General features: G+C 27.5%; 1 long non-coding RNA gene across 1 annotated transcript; it reads left to right on the forward strand.

The window, feature by feature from the left end:
- The first annotated feature begins 394 nt into the window (after positions 1 to 394).
- LOC147810795 (uncharacterized) lies at positions 395 to 8,488 on the forward strand. Its single transcript, XR_015432959.1, has 3 exons — positions 395 to 1,154; positions 4,042 to 4,464; positions 7,770 to 8,488. It is a non-coding gene; the product is annotated as an uncharacterized LOC147810795 (long non-coding RNA).
- Positions 8,489 to 10,441: the final 1,953 nt, after the last annotated feature.

Here is a 10,441-nt window from a genome sequence, read left to right on the forward strand (position 1 = left end):
TCTTATAAAAAGAAAGAAAAAATGCATCCGACCCAAAAGTCCTCCTACCTTCCTCAATCGGCTAATATGAATATCTATACCCTCTTTCCAATTTATCATTTAAAATAAAAAAAATACCATCTTTTACATTTAACATATTAAAATGCATCTTCCCCTTAGAAAAATAAAATAAATAAATAAATTAAATACATCCAGCTTCTAAGAAAAGAAATACCGTGACTCTAATTAAAAAAGAGCAATACTTTCCTTTCTCCACAATTAAAGAATAAACATCCAACACAGAAATCCACCCACCTTCCTTAATCGGCTCATATAAATATCAACACCCTTTTCAAAAAATATCATTTAAAATGAAAAAAAAACAGCATATTTTATATTAAATCTTTTCCTAAAAAAATAAAATAAATAGAGAAATTAAACATACCCAGCTTATAAAAAAAAGAAATACCGCTACTCTAATTAAAAGGCACCAATACTTACACCTCCAATCACGAATAACCATCCAACACATAAATCCTCCCAACTTCCCCGATTGGCTACTTTAAGCCCCACACTAGCAACTTCTTCACAAAATATAATTTAAAATAGAAAATAACACATTTTTCGCTTAAAAATTTTTTTAAAAAAAGTGAAATATTATTGAAAAATTTAAATTGTATCTTCCTGCTTTAAAAAATAATCAAAGAAGAATAAATAAGTGAAATAAAATTTAAAAAAAAGCGTAATACAACCAGCCTATAAGTGCCCCCCCTTACCCTTCTCGTTACCTCAATGATCTAATCTGAATTGTTACAGATAAAAAGAATATTCATTGAAACAGCGAGAAGCATTCATGTTGCCCAGAAAGCGAGAGGGGAAATATCCCTACAGATTTTTCCTATGGAGGTACCTTTTTTACCGGGACCTTTTTTTCCGGGACCTTTTTTTCCAGGGACCCTTTTTTCCGTACCTTTTTTTCCAGGTACCTTTTTTTCCGGGACCTTTTTTTCCGTACCTTTATTTCCGGGACCTTTTTTTCCGTCTACCGAATTTATACGACAAATCTCGGGTAGACTATAAAAATAGAGATTTAAAGAAAAATACTAGGGAGGAAGTTTACAAACAACTGTGTCCTGATTTTCATCAACTATCAGCAGCAGAAAGAGTTAAAGCAGGTAAGATCATTTTTTAAAAATATATTTAAATGTGTGTGCGCTTGTTTATTTTATTATTTTATACACAGTATAGTAAATTTTTTTAAAGTATGTGTAAGAAAATTATTTAAATTTTTAAAAATTCAATTTTTTAAATTTTATTATTTTCCAATTTAATAATTTTTTTTCATTTAAATATTGTGGTAAATTTGATATCGGAATTTGCCCCAATTGTTTTATTCAGACTCAATGATTTTCTTTCTCCTATTTAAAACCATAGTTTAATTATTTGGATTATATATATATAAGAAAAAAGCTTATTTTTTCAAGAGGATGCTACTCAAAAAAATTAATTTTAAAAAATTTGATTTCAAAGATTTTTGTTATTTAAAAAGTTAAAATCAAAGGTTTTCAAGTTGAAGTTTTCAAAGTATAGTATATGTTTGGTAAAAAAGCGGCTCTGTTTATAGCAACAGAAATAAATGTGATTTTAATCCTTAAAAATTCTATTATATATATATATATATATATATATATATATATATATATATATATATATATATATATATATATATATATATATATATATATATATATATATATATATATATATATATATATATATAAATTGCTATTAAACAAATGATATTTTATTGATATTATAAAGTGTGCATTAACAGTATGAATGATAATTAATAGTAGAAATATTTGTCAAGAAATAACACAACAAGAAAAAAACATTCTTACTTCTGTTTAATTAATTTAATCATACTTGAATTGATTTCATTTTAAAATATATACACGTGTATAGTCCTTTCATAAAGCCAGCTTAATCATAAAATATGTCATTTGAATTAATTTATAATCAGTATTTATTTATTAAAGACAAAAGTTTGTTATGAACCAAAGTCTTACCTAGCATTTTTCATTACTTAACAATATATTGTGTTACATTAAACAAGGTGATGAACATTTATATATGCATTTATATTTACATAACAAAATAATAATAATTAGAAGCCTTCGCCCCCTGCTCGCTGTCGCTCGCCAACCACCGGAGATGCTTTCGCAGTTCGTCTCTGTCAAATGGCAGGGTTTCGGTACTTGGAATGTAGAGAGCTTTGGCTTTCAATTTTTTGCCGAAATTCGAAGCTCGAAAAATCGCAGAATCACTTGCGGAACCAAAGGCTCAAACACCCACTGCCGTAAAACAGCATTTTGCAAATATATAAATAGTATATCAATACAGTGTTGTGAGGAGCACTAAAAATTTTTTTTATATATATATATGTATATATATATAGAGAGAGAGAAAGAGCGAGAGAGATATTATTGAAAAAATATAAAGAGTTATGGAAAAAAGAAAGAAAAAATTAAAAAAAAAACGTTTTAAAAAAATATTAAAAAACCGAAAAAGAAAGTAATGAAAAGATATAATCTGGTCATCAACTCACACGATTATGCACAGAAAAAAAGAGTGCTTTCTAACATTTTATCAATATAGCTGAAGTAAAATATATCAATACAATAGTGTTAGGAGCACCCAAAAACATTTAAACTAAAATAAAGCATATGAAGTAAAAAATACAAAACAAAGAATATAAAATAAAACATTCAATTAACACAATGGTTTTACAAATAAATTAATTGCTTTAGTTGGGTATCCATTGCTTTTCATCAAATTTTGGAAAGTTAGTCTGCTGTTTTATTTTAGATAAGTAAACATTAACGCATTTTCTTTTCATCCTATAGAAATTAAAAATGGTATTTAAGTATGTGTTTTTAGATGCCTTAAATTTCAAGTAATTAGTTTATTTACATTAAATTTAAAATAATTTCTCTTATCGTACTGATTAACAATGCATTTTCACCATTTTTAATCTTTTGGAAGGCATAGTTTAGCTCATAAGGCAAAATTGTTTTGTAACTCACGTAACAATGTTCTTTTTGTAGTCTTGTTTTAAATTGATAACTTCTAATGTATCTAAAATATTAATTTAACTCTGTTAAAATCAAGTTCTCTAACATGATTCAATTCTTGGTTATTGATAATTTTATTAGGTACTATCTGAACCGACGTTGATTAATTCTAATATCAAAAGAGTTACTAGTTTGTTCAACGTATCTCATGTTCCAAAAACCATAGCGTAACACATAAATAACATTATGTTGTTGTTGTCTCTAATGCCACTTGCTACATTAGCATACCTACTTGGCGAAGTCGAGCAAATTAAAGCAGAGAGCGCATTTCTTGTTTTTCAGTGTTTCTTATTTCTAGGGCCAAGAATCCGACTTCAGCCACATCGCACGTCACACCTGTTTATAAGGCGGACCCATTCATTCCTCCACAGATCGTAATTTTGACCTGAATAAGAGAACAATCAATCTCCAATCCAGTACCCCCAGAGGTATTGATTTGTTATGGGAACATAGAGGACTTTGCGACTCGACAGAATTTAACTTGCATCAGTCACCAACTACACGGGGAGTCTTCATCCGCGGTGTTCGAACCCACGAACTCTCGGACATAGGCCCAACGCCCTACCGACCAGGCTATTCCGGCATAGCATTATTGATTTTACAAACAGATTTATAGCTAGCATAATTTTGAATTATGTGTGTTTTGTTAATAAGAGGGCAAGTTTTGTCTATATTCTGGAACTGAATGATCCTTAACTCACTTCCTATCGTTAACAAGAATTTTCATGGTATTGTTAAATTCAACGTTGTATGTATGAGTAACTGATACCTACGTACAATTAATTTCTTTGAGTATAAAAATAATGTTAACAATTTTATATTTTAATTGTAGTTATAATTTATTTCAAAATATTATTTGACAAGTAGTTGACTTGATATTATGTATAAAAAAAAACTGAACTAAATATATTTTTCGCTATTCTTACAGGCGTGGAAATCCAGAAAAGATTGACCTACTTACCAAATTCCTTCGACAGAGAGTTTCGTGACCAAACCGAACATCATTCTGGTGATGGTGCCAGGCATAGAAAGAAAAGTCCATACTCCTCAAACATGTTTTTTTTACCTTGGTGCCTACAGTTTTAGCATCAAAAACCATGTCGAACATTCCTGATGATGAAGAAGAGGCCACAAATGATGAGCCATCAGAAACACCAACTTCTTCAAAGGGATGGAAAAGAAATCAGGAGACGGAACCTTCCGAAAGGGCGCTATTAGAGCTAAGAAGGAATCGGACGATGATGACTTCGCAATGTCTTTAATTCCTAGCCTCAAAAAACTTAGCAATAGAGAAAAATGAAAAGTAAAAGCAGACATTTTAAGCATCATATACAATAACACGTCTTCGGATGTAGGAAGCTTGGCGAACAAAGAACACGGGGCGCGCTCAAAAGAGCAGAAAATCAGGGTCATGAATCGTGGTTGCCGGGAGAAAAGTGTTGCACCAAGCAGACTCCTCAATTCTGCTTTTAACATGTAAAGTCTATGGCGGGCTTGTCATACTTTGAATCGATTTTTCTTGTTCAAGAATCGGAGTGATCAATTAAAAAAAAATACTAATAATTTTTTCAATCTTTCCTATCCACGAAAATGTAGGTTAATTTTTTTTATCTTTATTACTTTTTGTAATATTGCCTTTGAAACACAAGTCACTTTCTACCTTTGAGTAAGGGAGGAAGGCAACTTCCACCCCCAAGTTCACTAATCTTCTCGGTGGGAGGTCTTGCCCCCTTTTGAAAATCTTTTTCTCTCTCTCTGTCCTTCTGAAGAACTGATATGGGGAACGCTTTAAAAACCGATAGCTTTCTCTTTAGTTATAAGCTTGTAATTTATTATGAAATTAATATTTGCTGATAATTCGTTCATTCTATATACATTTTATTTATTTAGTAGTAATAATTTTCTTGTTTTTATTCATTTTGAGAATGGAATTTATTTTTTAAATACATTATTCCCCTTTTTTTAAACTTTGTTTCTTGTTTTTTAAAGATGTTTCAGAATTAAAAAAATTAGCTGCTGAATAAAGTGAGATTAATTAAAATCGAATAAATGACGTAAAGATCTTCCAATATGCTATAAAGCATCACAAAACCGCCGTTTTCCTTTTTTTTTTTTAAAAAAAATATATCGTACACTCATTTGTAGGTTTAAAAAAACATTTACATTAAAAAAATTTAAAAGGTTCCAATTTTTTCATTCCGTAAATAGTTTTAATTACTCCAATAGCTGGGATAGTATGTTTTTTCACGGTAAGGAAAAAAAAATAGCTAGTACACAAGACCACGCATCATCCAAACATGAACAAGCACTTAACCCTGTTTTTAGGGCTTCAATGTAAATACACAAGAACACTAAAGTATTATGAAATTTTCATTTTAATCAGCAAATGAAGAAAAATATGAAAATACACGCATGTATTTTAAAATTCTTTAAAAAAAAAAGGGAAGAAAAAGAACATTAGTGGTCATAATTAATATTCACGAGAGAAAAATACAAACGGTATCAAAATATAATGAATCGATGCTTAGGAACGCAACATTGAAAATATTGAAACCAGTTTGATTGCCAGATGAAATAAAAAGAATGAGAAATGTGATTATTATAAACACCACGAAATTTCATTACGATAAATTAAAAAATAAAAATAAGCTGTAATACTTAGAGTTAAGTTACTCTTTGTTACTTCAGACAGTCAAACTGGTTTTGATGTTTTCAGACCTGATTCCTTAGTTGATTCCCTAATCGGTAATTCCTAATTAATACACTTTTTAAAACTTTTTTTCGCAATATTCTAAAAATATATATTAAGAGTAGTAATTATGCAATATCTTATGTATTTAATAATGAGAAATTTTTCGAATTCATATTAAAAGTGTATCATGTAACTTTTATTCATAATTTTTTGCTAGAACAAAGTATGTAATCAATGTGTTATTTTAATTTCTCTTCCCTGACCCTCTTTTGCCATTCATGGAGAAGAGTTTTAGTAGAAATTTCTATACTGCAAACTTTAATTAGTGTAATTATAGTTAATTAAAATATAAGAAAACTAACCGTCATTAGCATTACATAAAGAGGAAAAACACGAAAACTTCCCAGGGTTAGCCAGCATGCCATCTATATGAATATATCTCCCAGATAACCATAATTTTCTGTATTTTTGTATTTAATAAAATTTTGTAAAGTAAACTTGTCTCAATCTGTTGTTATGTTGTAAGTTTTAATGAAAACCAATAAATGCCTTTTCTTTCAAAAATTTCGTTATCGTACTTTTTTATAAATTAATTTCGATTATTTTGATAAATCTTTATATTAATTACAGTGAGCAGTCTCACAAATCTATGTACTAAAATGTAAAATAACATAGAATTGTTTTATTTTGTTGTTTTTAATGATTCATCGAAATGATCTATTAGAAAAATAAATTTAAACTGTCACTTCAGCTTATTAGTCGAAAATGTTATAATTTATTTTTACGACAGAAATGATGGTATTTTTTATGAATCCTCAAAACTGAAATGAAAGAGTTACATCAATTTTCTTATAATATTACTTCTACGTTTAGAAAATTATAAAGCTTATCAAAGATAGTTTTTAAGGAATTTCTTAGAAATAAGTTATACTTTTGTAAGTTATTTATTTGTCCTTTTATTTACGACATTTACAAATAAAATGCGTTCATTACCAACTTTTACCATCATTCTTTGTTATTAGGGTTATAATAATTTTAAGTTAAAGGCCTAAAATTAAAAATGAAGTTCCTTTATTAAAGTAATCACAAGATATTACTTGATAAAAATTATTTGATAAAATATAAATACCTTTTAACAAGCAAAAGCTGATAAATAAAATATTTTCGCTTTTTAATAAGTTATGTTTTCCTTTATTCCTTTAAAATAAACTTCATATAAAACTGCGCTTTCAAAATGTGCAGTTTAATAAATTTATACTAAATAACTGCTTTAGATCAATAAGGAATTTCTTTTGTATTATTGTTAAATAATAACTTTGGCGATAAGTTTTTAAAGTAACTATAACTGAGTAGAAATAATGTAAGTAAAAATGATGAATATGAGTTTGTGGGTGAAGTTTTAAATGTATCCGAGCTAAATTATTTGAATAAGTTAAGTGATATAATCGGAATTTAGATCTGTCTTAATATGATTTAAAATTTTGTGATAATTAAATCGAATAATTTTCAATTTTGATGTTTCAATTTGTTTGTGACAAATAACAAATAACCCCGGTGTTTATTTGTTAAGAATCAAATCAAAATAATAAACAATTCAAGATATAATTAGAAAAAGTGCATGTTAAATAAAATGATAAAACTATTTTGAAAATAAATAAAGTCGTTTTAGAGTTAAAAGAAATATTTTTTAAGTTTATCTTAGAAAGAGAAAAAGCATAATATAAGATGAAGAGTGAGTTTCTTCTGATATCTTTTGAAAGCTAGTTGACCCCCGCAGGTTGCAATTCCCCTTCTGTGACAGTGATTAGTTTCGGGTTACTTAACACACGCACCCCCACAAAAAATGTAGGGGAGACAGTGAAACGGGTTTTGGAGGTGCAATATATTTCGTCCCTTTTCGAACCTATCCTTACTGAAGGTTGGAATTGAAATGAAAAGGCCTCCTTAGGTATTCTTTGGCCAAGGTAGGAAGTATTCCTTCCCCTTCTCCCTCTTCACCTATATGTACCAGATTCATATCAACTGCACCTTTGATCTTCTCGTCTCCTTTGATATTCTCTCATCTTCAACACCAAACCCTTTTATTTCTGCTAAAACCTTTCCCTCTTCTTCAAATGTCCCCAATTTTTCTATGAATCCTCCCTCTTCTGAAAATAATTTCCTTAGCTTTTTATCTAAACCCCATTAATTTTTCTTAACCTCAATAAATTTTTATTCAATAATTATAAAAAAATTCTTTTTCGTATTATACTTCATTAATTCTTCAATATGCATAAATCGAGTTTTTTTTTAGATTTTAATTTGTATTAATTTTTTTTTTATTTAACATTTAATTTTCATTTGTAACACCTTCTGTAATATTCATATCCCTCATGCATATTTCAAAACTTAAATGACGTTTTATTTTATAATAGTGATGTTTTTTTAATAATACTTCATTTTGTAATATTTTTAATAGTGTTTTTTTCTCGTATTTTATCATTATTTAATTTTAATGAGCGAAAATAAATTTATATTTATAATGTTTTTGAAATTATATTGTACTCTAAAATTTTTTACCAATATTTATTAACATTGATATGCTATCTTAAGATCTTATCCATTCAGTGGAGAATATTCGACTATTGGTGTAAATATATACTGTAAAAGGCAAAATATTTTTTATTAAAAAATTAGCATGCATTTAGATCTGTTGTTTGTTTTCATTTCGTAATCCTCAGTTCTTTGGTATAGCTATGTTACGTTTGTCTTGTCTTAATATACATGAATTAATTGAATCTATTTACTATTTTTGTTTTTTAAACAGATAAAGAATATCGTCCAAGTTAAACTGCGTTACAAACAAAAAGAAAGAAAATTGCATGAATCGCATAAAAATTGCATGAAGGTAAAATATTTTCAAAACAGAGAATAAAAATAAGAAGTTCCTATTTTGACTTGTTGTTGAGAGTTATGACTATTTTCACGAAAAACTATTTATAGTTATCTTTTTATCTTCTATTATTCTTATGCTTTATCAAATATGCTTCATATTTTTATCAAATATGTTTTATTAGATAAATAAGAATATATAATTAAGAATTTTTTTGCATATAATAACTTTTTTAATATAGAAAAAAAGAAAATTGCATTTGACGCTTTCTTTTTATTTTAGATTTTAATAATTAACTATTATTTATAAAAAGTTTTAAATATTCCTGCTATCAACAGATGTTTGAGAAACAAATATTTTCTATAATATCGTGAGCGTTATTAAAAATGTTTTGAGAAGAAAGTATCTATCATCAAGAAATTTTTTACAGCAACTATTATATAAAAAAGAAGAAATGATCTCCAAACACTTTCTGCTTATGCAACAAACTTTCAAATTTGATTGTTCAAACTGAAGCACTTATAATTTTATCTTTGGTAACGACAAATTTTTAAATCAAAGTATAAAGTTTTACAAAAAAATACCTATGATTAAACAATATTAGTTTTATATCAACAAATCAGAAATTTTTTTTGTTAAAGATTGTAAGAATATTCGACTATTAATGCATGTTTATACTGTAAAATCATGATTTTTTTCATGGAAAAAATTAAGAAATTAGATTTGGTGTCTGCCTTTTATTCATAATAATCAGTTTTCTTTTCATTATGCTATTTTTTGTAACATATGGGAAACTTTTATTAATTAAAGACTTAAAAAATAGCCAAACAAATAAAATCTATATTACTACTTTTATTCGAAAAAATAAAATAAATATTGTTTAAGAATGACTAAATTATGTAAAAAAATAAATAAAATTTGCTGAATTTCCACAACAGAAACAATCAATTACCTTTCTAAATAATAATGATCAAGTTTGGTATGCATGTGTATAAGTTGAGACATACTATTAACTGCAATACCAAATACTAGTTTCTATTGGATATTTTTCGTTGAAAATAGCCCTATCTGAAATATTACAATGAAATTTCATATACTGTCTTATATAATTATTAGAATTTGGTCCCCAAATCTTATAACAGATGACCAAGAAAACATATCCACGATCAAATGAGACAATATTATTAGTTAATATTCATTCTGATAATCCTTAGTTAATGTTATCTAAATACTATACAATTCTTCTAGCATATATATAATAAATAGATAATAAGTATTAAATTCACCTTATAGTCACACTAAGCTTTTCTTCTGGATGAATCGCAAAACTGCTCTTGGATGTGATTGAAGGCCCCATTATTTGCAAAAGATCCTGAAATATTTCTTTCCACATTCGATAAAATGCTTTAAATTTTGAAGGATGGTTTTTTAACTCATTGTGCGGAGAGGCAAGCATGAAGAGAGGGGCTTTCAATATTTTTAAACGCAGCAAAAAATCTTATGTTTTTCAGATTTGTCATTCAAAAATACTCTAATTCAACTCTTTTAAGAATGATCTTTGATTTGAAACATTTGATATAAAAAATTTTAATTTTCACAGATTTGTGAGATTATGAGTGTAGGGACGATATAATAATTTACTTCTGAGGAATTTTTTCCAGCTTCAATACTCATTGTTTTTTTGTTTTTTTTTCCAGTGGCAGGCACTGAATTTGAATCTTTGCCTACACTATGCCAGAATTGTTGCTCATTTCGCGTTACCCA

Source organism: Parasteatoda tepidariorum, chromosome 4, assembly GCF_982258835.1.
Source record: "Parasteatoda tepidariorum strain Cologne lab strain chromosome 4, Ptep-v5.0, whole genome shotgun sequence".
NCBI classification, from domain to species: domain Eukaryota; kingdom Metazoa; phylum Arthropoda; class Arachnida; order Araneae; family Theridiidae; genus Parasteatoda; species Parasteatoda tepidariorum.